Genomic DNA, 16,475 nt, shown 5'->3' on the forward strand with positions numbered 1-16,475 from the left:
AGACAGGTGACAGGATGATTTTAGGGTTTGTAATGTCAGTTGGGCATTTTATGGCTATTTGGGTTATATTTTTAATATTTCCTAAGTTAGCGTTTAATAATTAAATAAGGCTAAGTTGTTAGCCATTTTGGAGTAATAAGGGGATTTTTGGCCTCATCTGGATGCGCACCCTATTGTGTGATAGCTCGTTGGAAAGATCTTGAAATTCTTTAAATCTTTCTCTTTGGTCTCAGGGCAATTCAGTGAGCGGATTTCTGTCTATGAGGAAAAAGGTCATTTTCTAGTAACATGACCACTTTAAAATAAGAAATTATAACATTTCCACTAGACCATGCCACTTGGAGACAATTAGGGTTCGATTTGCAATTGAGAGGGGTTATAAGGGGATAGGAGCTTCATTCTATCATCATCTTTTGCATATTTGACAACTTGTATGAATTTGCTCTGGAGAGCGATTTCTAGACTGAGACGCAAACCCCAGGATTAGGATTGGCTGGGACGTAGCCCTCAGCAATCTTTGGCACCGGACTTATAAGGCATTGTGTGTGGTGATTAAGGACAGAGGTATCAATTCTCAGTAGGGTTTCAGCGTGGCCTACCATCTTTCCAGTGGAGACGTGGTTCATTGCAGCTGGAGGAATGCCATTTGCAGCAAATACACCACGTGGTGTATAGGGTATTGCTTGTATTCACTTCCAGTGTATGTGGGGTTGGAGAACATTCTTCATCTTCCAGTTTGACTTTGAATTTGTATGAGAGCTTGGGAAATACATTGGATTCATTGTTTGGCTTTGTAATTCAGACAAATCTGCCTGGTACGATTTGCAATAATTCTGACTTTTGCTGTATACCTCATTTATTTCAGTATTGCTTCATATTTGCTGTTATCTATTCCTTCCTATGCTATTAAACAATCAAAAACACAAAAACAAACAACCCTTTCTGCACTTCTGTCTAGTTCTGTAAGAAAAACTTAAATAAACAGGAAAACAAAATTAAAAATAAAAAAATTACAGCAGGTTAACAGCAAAGATCTATCAGGGATCTTTCATCATTGAATTTGTATCATGTGTCAATATGTTCAAATTCGCTCTCTTTCTTCCAATTAAGACTTCCACCATCAAAGTACAGAAGATATCTTGAGAATAGTTAAGGTATTCTTTTTTGCATCTGTGAACTTCTTTAAGGTGTTGCAAGCCTCCAATTATCAAATCCATTCATCCAATACCTCAACATTGATCTTACCTTGAAAAAACAGATGTCAAGATTGATTTGCATCATTGACAGACTTTGATGATGAAAAAAATGAATTAGTATTTGTTGCAGATTTTGGTAGTTGAAGCACTAGGTCATGGAACTGTGAGTAAAGTTTTTTGCTGTATTCTCTAAAAGTTACCAAAAGAAGCTTTAGTGTTTCTAATGAAACAATTTTCTTATATCAGAAAACATCTTGGCTTTGTGTATTGCTTTTTGGGATGTGTGTATACCTCCTTGAAAACAAGCTGCCATGCACAAGTAGAACTTCTTGTGAAAAACCTTCAATAATAATTCCTTGAAAGCCAGTAGTAAACAACCATGGATGCCATGTGAATGGGCAGTGTTCTAAAACCAATGCTTCATGCTAAGAACAAGAGTGTAATGTCCCCTACCTGATCTATTTCAATATATTAAAATTGATTGATATTCTTTGATTAGTTATTATCAAGTGCTTATCTATTTTCCTCATTAGATGATTAATTTCATCATTCGTAGTTCTTAATATAGATATCAGACCTTGCTACTACTTCAGTTTTAAGAGAGAAGGGTTTACGTATGTTACCAAAGCGCTTAGAGACCAACTACAATAGGTTCCCTCCAAGTTTACAGATCCAAGCCCTTACCTATCTTGGGTCTATACCCTCAAGATTTATGGGTCGCTGATCCGCACCCTATCTTGGGATTTAACCTATTGCTTGGATTTAGACTGCCCCTCTTTGGAACATTTCATTCCCATCTTCTTAAATACGGACAGTAATAGCATGATTTAGACTATAAGTATAAATATTTCTTATGTATTATGAATATATATGTGAAATTGCGTATGACTGTCATACATATTGCAGTCCATATTGATATTACTATCAATTCCGCATAAGAAGATTATTGGGCTTCATATATTAAGCATACTTATTAAAAACATCCAATGCATACCACCAAGAACAAGGATGTTACTGCCTGTAACTTAATAACAGTTCTGATCTGATCTGATCCATGGTGATGTAACTGGATGCTTTGATTCCTTTTTCTTTATATCTCTCAATGTGAGGGAGAGGTCATACCTCTTCGTCATGCATGCCCTTTGGCAAGGGACACACCCTTTCACCATTAACACCCTTTGAAAGTGTGCAACTCTTCATTATTTCTGCCCTTTGAAAGGGACACAACCTTTCACAATCAGACCTGCACTTCTTATTTAAATCAGATCTGCACTTCTGATTTCCAAGTTATCCCCCTCCCAAATGAGGTTCTCTTCTCCCTTTTATATCTTATTGTTGAGGGAGTCACAACTTTTCCTTCCATGTCTTTTAACCATTCATTAACTTAATTAAATTTTAATTAATTATATTCTTTATATTATAGTTTAATTTTTAATATTTTAATTTTATTATTATTATTTATTATTAAATTCTATTTCAAAGGGGGGACATTACAAAGAGTTGCACAAAGGATGATCCACAAACTAAAAAATAAGCCTATTTAAGTAATTAGGAAATTATGTTGAAGATTCAACAAAAATGATTGAACAAATGTAGATTCACCACTGCACAGTCAATAGAAAGAATGAATAGAAATAGGATATAGTACATACGATTACAATGCTAGATTGCATTGAGAATGCATACAAATGCACTTCTATGTGTAGCCAACATGCATCTTCCAATCTTATACCTTGATTCATTTAAATCAAGAAAATGATGGGAAATTAAATTACAATAAGTCTACAAGAATGGATGGTTATAAAGACCAATCAGTTCCAGCCATTTCAACTTCTTTGGCCATGGCTGGATCAAGAATATTAAGTGTTGTTGCATAACATGGATCCAATTAATGATATGGCTTTCTCTTGTCCATGTAGAGCCTGACATGGTGTTATGCTTTATGAAGTGTTGCTTGCAGCAAGCACAAAGATTGCAGTCCGTAAAGTAAGGAGTATTCACTTGTGCAATTCACAACAAAAATTGCAAAATGATGCAAGTTGCCAGAGACACAAATCCACCTCGACAAGGGGCAATCCCAACTCAAAAGGTGTTGCTTGTGCTTGGATCATTAAGCCTGAAATCTAGTGGCATCCTCCTCTAGCTTTGTATCATAAGCTGACTATTAATGCCCCTCGTTCAAATAATCCTAGAAATGCCTCAATCGGCTATGTATTAGAGAACATGAGGGAATACAAGTCTATGTATATAAAACATAAAGGATTTAATAGCAATAACTATTCCAAATCATAAGCTCAACCTCAACTTCAAGCTGACACTGTAGCTAAGCATTTTCATATCTTACACAAGGGTAGAAGTGGAGGGTGACTGTCAGATCACTCTCTATGATGAAAAAATATGTGTTCTCCAAAATCAATCTGATGCTAGACCCTTGATAACATTATATAGGAAATTTGCAAACACTTTTATATTTACCCTATGTCAAACTTAATAATGTTCAAAGGGTGGCTAATGGAGTTTCTGACAAGCTAGATAACTTAAGTGTATCCAATAACATGAGTTCAGACATTTTTTATTTCAATACAATGCTGTCAAAGGCCCAAATCATTCTTTAAAAAATACTGTGAGCAATTTTTCTGGAAGTTGTCTTATTATTATTTTGGATTGCAGAATCTAAGGTTTTCAATCACAATCCCATAACTTATGCTTTGGTCTTTTTGTTTTGTTTCCTCGCATCATGCATAATTTCCCAAATGTCCCCTAGTCTATGAAGTTAGAGTTTTCCATAATAAACACCTCCATACTAATCTCATATCAATACCCCTGTGTTTGATCAGTTTTGCAATATTAAGATGTATATATAAAAAGAACTTCTTAATAAATTCTTAAAAAGTCTTCATTGTTTCTCTCATCAGTATTCTCTCTTTCTCATGATGATATGGCAGTCTAACATTTTATGGCATCTCTACTCTCCTTTCACTACCAGCATTCTTTTGACCTTTTCATCTTCTCCCTGAGTAGTGGATTTGGTATTTCCTAGTTGATTTCACTACAACTACAACCAACAATCTCAAGGCTTAAGCCCCCAGCACCAGCCACCTCCAATATAGAGGCCACAAAAAATAAGAGCCTTCCAGCTCCAATGTCCAATTTTTCCACCACATTTCAGATTTTCAATGACTTGTCTTCATGCCTTGCTGGATTTGAGGTGTGACACAAATTCTCTTCCTTTGTCTTACTCTCATTGTTATTCTTTCTCTGGTGAGCTCTTCATAATTTTCCAAAGCATGAAAACTTTCCAGACTTTCTAATACAAATTAGTGATTATTATCCAGCTGAAATCATTTTATGTATGTCATTTTATCTGAGTAAAGGTTTATCCAGCAAAGCCTTGCAAGAATTGTCCAAATTGTCACATCACATGGTGAATTGCAAAGCTCAACAATTCAAAGCTGTCATTTCACCTCTCATTATTTTGTTAAAGAGATCTGTTGTAAAACATACAGAGATGGAATTTGCAACCTCCAGAAAAAGCTCCAATTGAAGGCTTCAGGAAAGAAGAAGAAAAGGAATCCTTTAACCTTCAAACAAATGCACCTCTTTCACAAAAACATAAAGTTTTAAGTCGCAAAGCCAATGTACCAGAGCAGTGGTCAAAAAGTTTGATGCTTTATCTCACTTTCAATCTCAGACAAGTTTTACAGTTTCCAGTTATAGAGCACTTGCAGAAGACCTCCCAGCTACAGTTGGCAATGAGGTTCTATACAATACTCGAGGTTCAGAAACCCATGCATTAGGTTTCCTGCTGCCATCAAAGGTGGTAGTAAAGATCTGCCTGAACATGCTTCTATCTATGGTATCTCTAATCCCCATGAGTTAGCACCAGGCAAGTTCCAAACTCTTCATTCTTATCAGGTCTCTGCTACTCCTTTGTTTTCTAATGCTAGAATGAGGGGTAAGCTCATCCTTAACATCTCTCATCAACAGAATATCATGCCTAACCATTCTTATTCAATTGAATTGCATCTCTAAACCAAATGGCATAAAGCTCAACCCTGATTCCCAACTGCAAGAAACACGTTGCCTGCACCTACAATTACTGAAGGCTACTTTCAACAAAGAAAAAAATGCCATGCCCCTAAAAATATCTTCTTTGTGCCTGCTACAAGTACTCTGTATGCATAGCAACCCCCTGTGATTGTCCAGCAGAGTCAGATCTCAGAAGATCTTAAACAGCCTGCCTCAACCCAATTTGGCTATCCTTGACCCAATTTGGCTATCATTTGCCAACTCCTTCAATCAAGTAAGACCACAAAGGACTACTACTCTCAACAAAATTGGCTTCCCCTCAAACTGAAAATCTACCTTTCAATCTGTTGCATGGCAACCTTAATGCATATTGAAGACAAATGTAACCTGTTTGTGTAAATCGTGAATCTTAACATGATTGTTTTTTGCCAAAATTTAATGAAAAGCATGTAATTTTTAGCCAGAATTTTAATGATAATCATGCTACTGCTCTTCAAACTTTGATTATATGTAAACACAACTTGTAGACCTTCTTCAGCAAAATCTGAACAGAGAACAGGCTGAATCATCTAAAATAAGGAAAACACCTGTCAGCAGCCACAGAAACTGAAGCTGATATCATACATCCAACTTCTAAAAAGCCAAAGACCCCTGTTTCTGTTTCATCAACCTCTTCAAATATAGTGACTAGAGAATGAAGCTCATGCTTGAGCCTGTCAATGTTGCTACTCCAATCAAATCATAGAAGCTGAGTATCCTGAAGCTGATGTAACGATATCAATTATCCTCTGTAGAGATCCATTGCCTGAGTTCTAATATTAACACTGTAATAAATTTCCTAGACATGTTTGCTAGGTCTCAGAAGTTTTTAGATTTTACCTTGCTGTTACTCTCAGTTACATTTTTTCGGGATGACAAATTCAATACAAAACTGCTGCTCTAGCAACACAGTTTTCTTTTTTTGTGCTCCTTTTATCTCACATATAAGCTATCTTCTTATTTGCCAATCAAAACAACCCAAAACGAAATCTCTAGATTTTTTGTCACCATTTGTCAATCTCGGCTTAAAATTTGCAGACAACAAATAAACATTCCTAATTCACTTCACAATTTTCTTACAAACCACTGGCAATGCTTAAGCAAAGCAACACTGTAAAATACAACAGAGTCTAGGCTTACCATTGGATTTCCATCCAAACTTCTTTTGGCATTTGAATGAGATAACAAGAAATTTTTCAACCCCCAAGTGTGAGAATTTGCCAAGATCTAGAGGCAATGGAAAGCACAAATAAGAGAGAACAAAAAAGATGATAGGAATAAACTGTATTCTATCAAGATGCAAAATGTGATCAACTAGATCATCAATCGTTGTTCAATGATTGTCCGTACAAACAATGTAGATAAGCCTGCTTATATAGGCAAGGCTTATGGATATGTGAGCACACAAACATGACATGTGGCTGAATAAGAAACAAGGTTAGGTAGGAAATAGGTGTGGGTAGGTAGGAGAAACAATATAATATTCCACATGAGGTAGAATGTAACAACAAGATAAGATCAACACCATAAAAGGTAAAAATTCTCCTACACACACTATCCCAATGTGGCACAAACACCCAAGTGTCTCATACCCAAACTACTATTAAATGCATGTACCTAAGTAAACTTAAGTAAAGTATAATAATATCCATGATGAAGAATTATTTACACCAACACCAAGGAACCCTGCAAAAGCAATGTTTAATTTATTTAAAGAGAGACAAGTAAAAACCAATGACACAGTATACAGTATACAGTGACTATGAAGTGGTCCTAGTATACCATACCAAATAGCATATACTATTCTATAATGGCAAACTTATGATAAAAGGGAAGAAAATATCTATCTAATCCTCATAATATTAGATTCTGCAAGCATAAGCTTGGTTTCCAGAAAATAAAATATCAATATTTTTAATCCTAAAAAAAATAATAGCAAACCTTTGTGATTGAGGTCTCTTATTCTCTCTATCATCCTGATTTGTCTTCCCTGACTTCTCAGATTTGCTTTTAGGACTGTCCTGTTGAGATTTAGAAGACTGGAACAGTCATCTACAAATCCTTAAACAAAGTCTCATCTATAAACAAATCCTTACACCTTTAACCTATAGTCATACAGACATTCTCAGTTTTTACTAGGGACCTCATCATCCTTAATTCAGCAACCTCTACCACTGAAAGGTTAGAATGAACACTCCCATAAATATGAACAGTTCTCTGTTTGCAAAGCACAATCTAAAGGAAAGAAATTGTATTCAAGCCCATAGATTACCAAAAGTAGATCAATGGGCTTCAAAACATACACTCAGTTACTATAGAGAAGTACCAGGGTAAGAAGGCCCTAGGTTATCTGAAATGAAAGACTTCATTGCTAGTTTTTACTCTCGTACCCAAACAATAATCTCTTAGTAATCAGGGATATCTTCTCCAAGAATTGTGTGAAAAATCCACTATTCGATAAGGAAGATTGGCTTCTCAAAAGTTAGAACCTAAAGGATTTCAATTCCAGATTATAATACAATAAATGAGTCGTGGTTTAGTAGAGACCTACCAATCCAGACAATTATCATGCTTACACAAATTAAATTCAAATCTCTTGTGTATCACACATACTTAGTATCATCTTTCATCATATTATCAATGTTTACGGTAGCAATAGCATCAGTATCTGCCATGGGCACACCAATGCAAATTTGAACTAAATAAAATTATTCCTTTCTATTATATGACATGCTGACACATCATTTTCATACATCTGCATAATAAGACTTTATCACTCCTACTCTAATAAAAAAAATATACAAATCTAACTATGGAGAAACATTTATTGAATTTAATAACAGCCAAAAAAAGTAAGTGCATGTTCGTGTTCAAAGAAATAAGTGAACTAAAGTTTCAATGAATCAATTTATTAGTTTTTAAAACAATGGGAACATTACAAACAGTAGTTACAACACTTTAGTAAATGATCCTTCTATGAAATATCCAGGCATCTGCATGGTGAATGGAGCGCTTTCTGTTTAAATAATAAAAACTATATTTGAATAATGCAGAGTAATACAGCAATATTGCTTACCAAAAAAGTAGTCCAAACGTGTATCTACCATTTCATTGTCAGAGGATGTAATTGCTAGGTATTCAACAACAAAATGTTCAACACAAAGGACACGTGAAATGTTTATTTCCTGGTTTTAGCAACACAACATCCATGTTTTATATGGCAACATCATTCATAAAACAGAAAATAATATTATTAGACCTTTAGAATGGAGATTTTGGCCTTTTTTTTTCATATCATCATTATTAACATACAATAATATATTATATAAACTTAGAGGCTTTCAGCATTAGAATCCGCCTTCCATTTTTTTTGTAAAATAATGTCACTGACAACATGCAAATAAAATAAGCTTGTATACAAAGGACACACTTATGGAAATATATAAATCATTTGAAATTTCTATTTTCAAAAAAAATGAATAAGACTCAAAACAAAGCGAAGGAATAAATGGAGAACAGATCCCATAAAGTAAAAAGGTGGCCTTTAAAATCAAATCCATGAGTATGCATAAGAACTTCAGAATCTTCAACAGGACAAATAAGTATGAGAAGGAAAACCTCAGATAGATAAATCAACATGGAGAAACACAAGTTAAACCTGCGATGCAATATCAAACGAAGAAAAGGAGGCAACCATTTCAGATAATCCATGTTTTCCTGTTAGAATATTCTTAAACAAGCAGTCAACATAGAAAAACGAATATCCAATGACAATGAAGCAGCTTGGCCATTTAGTGCCTATATAGTACCTAGTTTGTGCACAAATTTTCTCAGGTTGGTCCAGAATAGCGTCACAATGGGATCTATCATAATATCATCGTATCAAAATGCAAACGTGATCAAGAAAGCAATATGTTTATATTTATATGTAAAGTCTACAAAAGCTTTAGAGGTTAAAGACATAAAACTCATGTCATTAGTGTTAAAATTTGATAGCTAGAATCGGACTATGTGGATTAAATTTTTAATGTTGCCTAAGTGGCAATTAAAAATTTAAATATATATTGTAATAATCATAATATTATCATGAGCAAATTACTTGTAAAGTATTGGGCTGGGCCCAATTGGAAAACGATGTAACGTGTAATCAATTTATTATCCCAAGGTTGGGCGCCAATATAGAAAAAGGAAATATGAATTTGAGTCGGCCAAATTAGGCCAGCCGACTTGAGCAAAGGATTGATTAAGTCTTGTATATAACAAGACTCAATCTTGTCAACCAAATACAATTTCATCATCAGCAAATATTTGCTCTGCTATCCGTGGTCTTCTACTAGCGAATTTGTCATCCTAATTAATGCGAATCTGTTCTTGTGGCTGGGCGAATTAGTGTGGAATCTGAGTTGTGAATCTACCTTATATCTGAGCGAACTACTGATCATTCTGAGCTCCATTCCAGACCCAAATCTGATCACCATTGTGGAGCAGACTTGTGCAAATTATGGGCGACTATGCTGGGCGATATTGTATAAGTCAACAATTTAGAGCAGCGATCATCCTCTTCTGTGGTGCCGAAACCCTACTTGTGGGATCAGTGAATTAGGGCCTGCACATCAGTGATTTAGATTGGGCAAATCTCTGCCCTAGGTTGGTGACTTAATCAGATAAGTGATCTGATCTTCATTGTACTTGTAATTTGCTCATGATTAAAGGATTTTGTACTAAATCTTTGATGCTGGGTTTTTCCTCCAAGAGGGAGGTTTTCCCAAGGTATTTTTGTAAATGATGTTCAATTTACATTCAATATGCAAGTTATATTCTATTTTATATTATCTTGTTCTATGTATTACTGATTAAAATATAAATCTGACTATCTTCTTTTGTATGACAGGTGAGAGGAGCATTTATTATTTTCTATGTCCTTTTTCACGAATGCCACTCAATATAAGTATATAACAAATGGGATACGATCAAGCAATGCCTTGATCGATCATGACCAATCAAGACATTACTTGATCGTGCCTCTTTGTTAATACCAAACAAATGCATGTTCATTGTTAATACCAATCGGTGTGTAAATACTTTAACAACCAATGACTATCGGTGTTTGCACAATACTAACAGCCGATAGTTATCAACATGTTAGCCTTAACAACCGATAACTATCGGTGTAGGCTTAACACCCGATAACTATCAGTTAACCTTTATCATGCCACCTGATATATTGAAGCATATGCAACCTGATATTAATCGGTGTTTTGATTAATCATTTATTTATTATCAATTATGTTAATCAATATAAATCGGAATGTAAGATTTAATAATCGATGAACATAAACACAAGATATGGTATGATTATCAATGTTAAGGGTTTGATCGAACTGATTAGGTTATTTATGTGTAAATGTAGAATGGCTATCAAAGAGGAATTAATTGTTTGAAGGTCTTATCATAGTTATCGATATGATAAATGACTGAATGAGAGACTTCATTTATCTCTCATTCAATCATTTATCTTACCGAAGCTATCATGCATTAACACTCCCTCTTAGCTAGGTAAGATATATGCAAACAATATATTCAAGCATCACAATTCAAATGATAGTTAGCATTCTTCACTCAATCTGTCACTCTAGAAGATCATATCACCTAATCACATGATATGAAGTATCACCTAAACACGTGATACAAATGTCCATCACATCAATCTTGTGAAGACAGGATATCACCTAAGCATGTGATATCAGTATTGCCTAAACACGCAATAATTAAGGATAATCATATGAGAAAGATTTAAATTCTCATCTTATCCAAGTTGTGGTATGTGCACAAACACCTTATACAAATGTTTTACCACAACACAATCATGGCACATCCATGACACACCAGAGATCCAACATGATAACTGGTTTGGACATTATAAGATCGTCACCTTATAATGTCTACATACAAGTGTTCATTCTCTTGAGAGATCGTCACCTCTTAGATATGAACCCAGGGGGTAAAATCCAAAATGTACTTTCATGACAAAGAAGTTTACACATTAAACATCTTATTGATATGCAAATACAGATTACAAAGCAAATTACCTTTCTATCATACCTAAACCTTTACTGAAGTGATCAACCTTCACTCTGGAAAGAGGTTTGGTCAGAATATCTGCAGTTTGATCTCCAAGGGAAAACCCTCCTACTCGAGGGAGAAACACCCAGCATAAAATGTCTTCTTTATATATCAAATATGTCTAGCAATAATGCAAGATACAGGCCCAATATATGTTGCTTCACTCCTTGAAGCAAATTTCACAAGAACAAATCTGATTGGCCTTCTTCACAGGATCAGTCTGCTCTAACTAATATATAAACTGCTGTTCACATAAATTGAATGGATCAGAGAATTAGTTTGCATCTTCTATATATATGAGGGAGGCACCCTTTCACAGGGGTCGGTCCTCAATGACACCATATGTCTCTTCACAAGGGTGGCCACTACAACATCAACACTCCCTCTTAGCTAGGGAGGAATCCTTGTTAATAATATAGTCATGAAATGACATCCACCATGGCTACTCCTAGAGGGTGGAACACGATTCTTCACGGTACTCAACATGATGACATCCATCATGGCTACTCCCATGTATGAGAATGCATATGAGCACAAGTGCCCATCACGGAGTTGCTCAACGTGATGTTTTCATCTCATCATGACGTTCACCATGACTACTCCCAGAGGGTGGAACAAGGGCCTTCTCCTCAAACTTCTCCCTCACAGAGAAGAGTGTATTTAACAAGGGCTTGCTCCTCAAACTTCTCTCTCACAGAGAAGAATGGATTAAGCATATCTTCATGATGGTGTGGCTCCCTCTGAACCTTATATCAACCTTCTGACCTCCTTGTCTAAGGTTGCTTCTGATGAAATGTTAGACTCCCTCTGAATCTGATATCAACCATCTGACCTCCTCTTCGAAGAACCAAATCGCAAGGACAAACTGTATGGGTTCTTCTTCTTCGATAAATACTTACCGCCATTAACTCAGTCCTATGACTGCAAACATCGAGTTCTTTCTCCCTTGAATGAAATCTCTTATGCTTCTTGGTCTGTCCTTTCTATCTCGAAAGATCACCTGCAAAACATGACTTATAGAACTCTAGCATGTACTTAGCAAATTCACCACCATTAGCATAAACAAGAGCCCCTATGGTCAACATTGCTTCCTCATGGACTGTTGCACTTCTATAGGCAAATACTTGTTTATAAAATGGAAATGTGAAATCTCAGAATCTCCACTAAAGTCCCCTCCATATTCTTCCTGAATTCTTCATCACAAATAGTACTTCAAAACTCTATAGCCTAAAGAGCAACAAGCTCTTCGTCACTTTTAACTACTTTTGTTGTGATTCTAAAGATATCCTGCATGTAAGGGGCAATTTTCTCATAGTACGTTGAAGAAATTGAAACAAGATATTCAAATGCAGCTTGTCGTGTGCGGACACCTACTGACAATGTTGATTCACAAATAACACGCATAATGTAATTGTATGAATTAATAACTACATATGAAATTCATGACCATTAATCAAACCTGGATTACTTATCTCTTTGTTTATTAGTCTTCCTCACAATCCAACAATTGTTCATTCCTGATTCTTTGCACTTGAAGATTTAGATCTCATTTGATGGTTGCTCTTTGATGCACATACTTTTAGTTGTTGTGTTCATCTGACATAACCAGGATCTGTGAGATGTTGAGCCCATATGCACAGGACACTCAGCAGCATCAATGTGGCATCGATCTTCCTCAACAATCTTCCCAGCCATGCATTCAAATGAAGACCCTTCTCTGCAAATCTGTACATGCTATGGAAAGAGAGCATCGAATTGGTTTTGTCTACAGTAAGATCGTCGCTTCTCATGTCGCTCTTTGACTAGCAAATATATGAGTATTGTTTCCAATGTTGTGGTGCTAGCGCCAAACAACATTAAAGATAAACCTTAATGACCAATTCAATAGATAGAACTTATCTTGATAGATTTCTTGATTTGACAATGGATTTATGCTGATCATAAATAACCCATAAAACTGATTACTATCTCTTTACAATCTGCTAAAGAATTTCTTGCAGTCTCCTCATAAGTTTGTCATAGTATTCTTCACCATCTCTTCACCTAATCCGTTCATACAATCCTTCATGAATATGCGAAAAATCTTTGTACATTCCTATTTATTGGACCTGCGGTTTTGATCCCCTTTATTAATGCATGATTGTTCTTAATGAATGGTTCACTGCCTTTCATTATATAATTGCTCTGTATTAATTATTACTGTTATTAATTACAACACTTCTCTTATCGCTAAACTCAATACATGTGCATGGGCCCTTATTATATTCGCAATTGCTATCTTCTTTTTATGAGAAGTCCTTCTAATGTTGTTAGTCTTCCGCAGGTCACATATGATAACAATTCATTACTGTGTCTGATCATTCTTTAAAATATGCAAATAATGGTGTTGAATCCTGATTGTTATATCTAATCTGGGCAACCCTGAACGTGCCAAAAGTAGATGAACTTCTGGAGCTGATCCAAATATGGATATATGTAAAACCAACAATATTCGATCAAAAAAACATACTCCTCATCGATGCTAACTGCAATCATCTCGTGGCCAATAGTTGATATTAGTTTGATCGCTTCCCTCAACCGGACTAGCTGGTAATGAATATATCGATTACAAATTTCCTTATTCGTTCTGTCTAAGTATGGTTTATACGTCCAGATTACACCATACTAGACTAATTGTTATAATTCCATTAGTTTCTTTGCTTTTATCGATCCTTCATATGCATTGATCAAATATCTTGACCGTTTCCAAGCAAGGCATAAACACTTGTATCTTCGTTTGGTATTCATATATGATTGATATGCTTAGATGATCGTTGGCTGTTCATACACCGAGACTCACTCTCTTAAGTCACTGTTTATACATTAGTTGACCCATTGCTTCTCTTCGCTGCATAATATCTCTTTTCCCTTTATCGGATAAAATAGTTGGCACTTATCTTATTCTTCCTCATAAGATCGCATGCATTTCCCCGTCTATTCTGCTATTTCCAGTGCCGTAAAAAATGAACTTCCTTCCCTGGTGATTTCACAAAGAACTTGGCTCTTAATGTGCAAACTGCAGTTGATTCCCTAAGAGTAGAGTCGATCTCCCTTAATGTCCAGATTGCATTTAAAATAGGCAATCAGGATATCCAAATCACCACGCTCAGAGAAGTTCCGACCTAGTCAAGGAGTTGTCTGATTGCTTCAACAAATCTGATAGGATTTTCAAATCTGATGGCGCTAGCCATTAGAAGAGTTTTGATGTTGAATATATGCTTGTTTCAATTTTCCACAAAATTGAACAGCCTCAGGTTCGATTGAACCTGGCTCTGATACCATGTAAATGATGTTCAATTTACATTCAATATGCAAGTTATATTCTATTTTATATTATCTTGTTCTATGTATTACTGATTAAAATATAAATCAGACTATCTTCTTTTGTATGACAGGTGAGAGGAGCATTTATTATTTTCTATGTCCTTTTTCACGAATGCCACTCAATATAAGTATATAACAAATGGGGTACGATCAAGCAATGCCTTGATCGGTCATGACCGATCAAGACATTACTTGATCATGCCTCCTTGTTAATACCAAACAAATGCATGTTCATTGTTAACACCAATCGGTGTGTAAATACTTTAACAACCAATGACTATCGGTGTTTGCACAATACTAACAGCCGATAGTTATCGGCATGTTAGCCTTAACAACTGATAACTATCGGTGTAGGCTTAACACCCGATAACTATCGGCTAGCCTTTATCATGCCACCCGATATATTGAAGCATATGCAGCCCGATATTAATCGGTGTTTTGATTAATCATTTATTTATTATCAATTATGTTAATCGATATAAATTGGAATGTAAGATTTAATAATCGATGAACATAAACACAAGATATGGTATGATTATCAATGTTAAGGGTTTGATCGAACTGAATAGGTTATTTATGTGCAAATGTAGAATGGCTATCAAAGAGGAATTAATTGCTTGATGGTCTTATCATAGTTATCGATATGATAAATGATTGAATGAGAGACTTCATTTATCTCTCATTCAATCATTTATCTTACCGAAGCTATCATGCATTAACAATTTTGGTGTTTTGTGTCCCTTGTGTGTTTACATTTTAGTTAAATTCTGAGTTTAACTAATTCTTATCACTAAAATTAACAATTAGATGCTATGGCAAACAAAGTTTATAGTGTAATAAGATGCAATGATGGCAACGAAGTATTAAGCTAATAATCAGTTCGGACATAAAAAAAAATGACACTATATCGGATTGTTTCACATGGGAAGAACAGATGGCTTCTTTCCCATGTATTTGTGGTAAGACAGGACTATTATTACTGAAATAAATCATAATAAAGCTTCATTAATCAATGACTTTGTCTGTATATTATAAATACCAAAAATCATATCAAAGAAATAGCTATCTGACAAAGTAATGAATCTAATGATAAAGTGAGAAATCATAGTACATCAAAATAATTTGTTTGCATTCATTTAGTGGAGGACCTATAGAATATCTTCAAATCACTACATAGGAAAAGGCAACAGTTAGATGACAGATGTGGGTAGAGGCAAAGGGCCCAAGATGGCCAAGGAGAAAAATTGCAGTAACAAAGACAGGACAAAGAAATAATGAGATATTAATTATTAAAAGTGTAAGCATATTTTTGAGTCCCATTTGACTGATTTTGGTAACTTGTGGAATTTTAATTTCTTTATTTCCTTAGCGGAGAATGACAAGCATGAAAATATATGCACTCTATTATGTAGAATTACCATGGATTATAATGTAAGTTTTTGGTTACCATGACCCTCAGAACACAAGCTCCATACTAACACTAAAATGCAATTATTGTATCAAGATTAAAGACTCATAAACTTCTGTAATCCATAATATTTAAGAAAAAAAATTCCAGATAAATTGCAAATATCAAGATATCAAACAATCAACATATCCAACCACGCAGCATGGTTCATAAATCATAATCATGATGAAACAATGGTTAAGCACAAACATACCATACAGATCAGAGCCCATAATCTCAGGAATCATATTTTTCTAGCAACACATACTTTTAATTTT

At 35.1% G+C, this 16,475-nt stretch overlaps 1 protein-coding gene across 3 annotated transcripts in view; it reads right to left on the reverse strand.

Annotated features, from left to right (window-relative positions):
• Positions 1–16,475, reverse strand: part of LOC131072923 (uncharacterized) — a 254,611-nt gene that overhangs the window by 121,881 nt on the left and 116,255 nt on the right. The gene's annotated exons all lie outside the window — the stretch shown is intronic.

The sequence above is a fragment of the Cryptomeria japonica genome, chromosome 11 (assembly GCF_030272615.1).
Source record: "Cryptomeria japonica chromosome 11, Sugi_1.0, whole genome shotgun sequence".
NCBI classification, from domain to species: domain Eukaryota; kingdom Viridiplantae; phylum Streptophyta; class Pinopsida; order Cupressales; family Cupressaceae; genus Cryptomeria; species Cryptomeria japonica.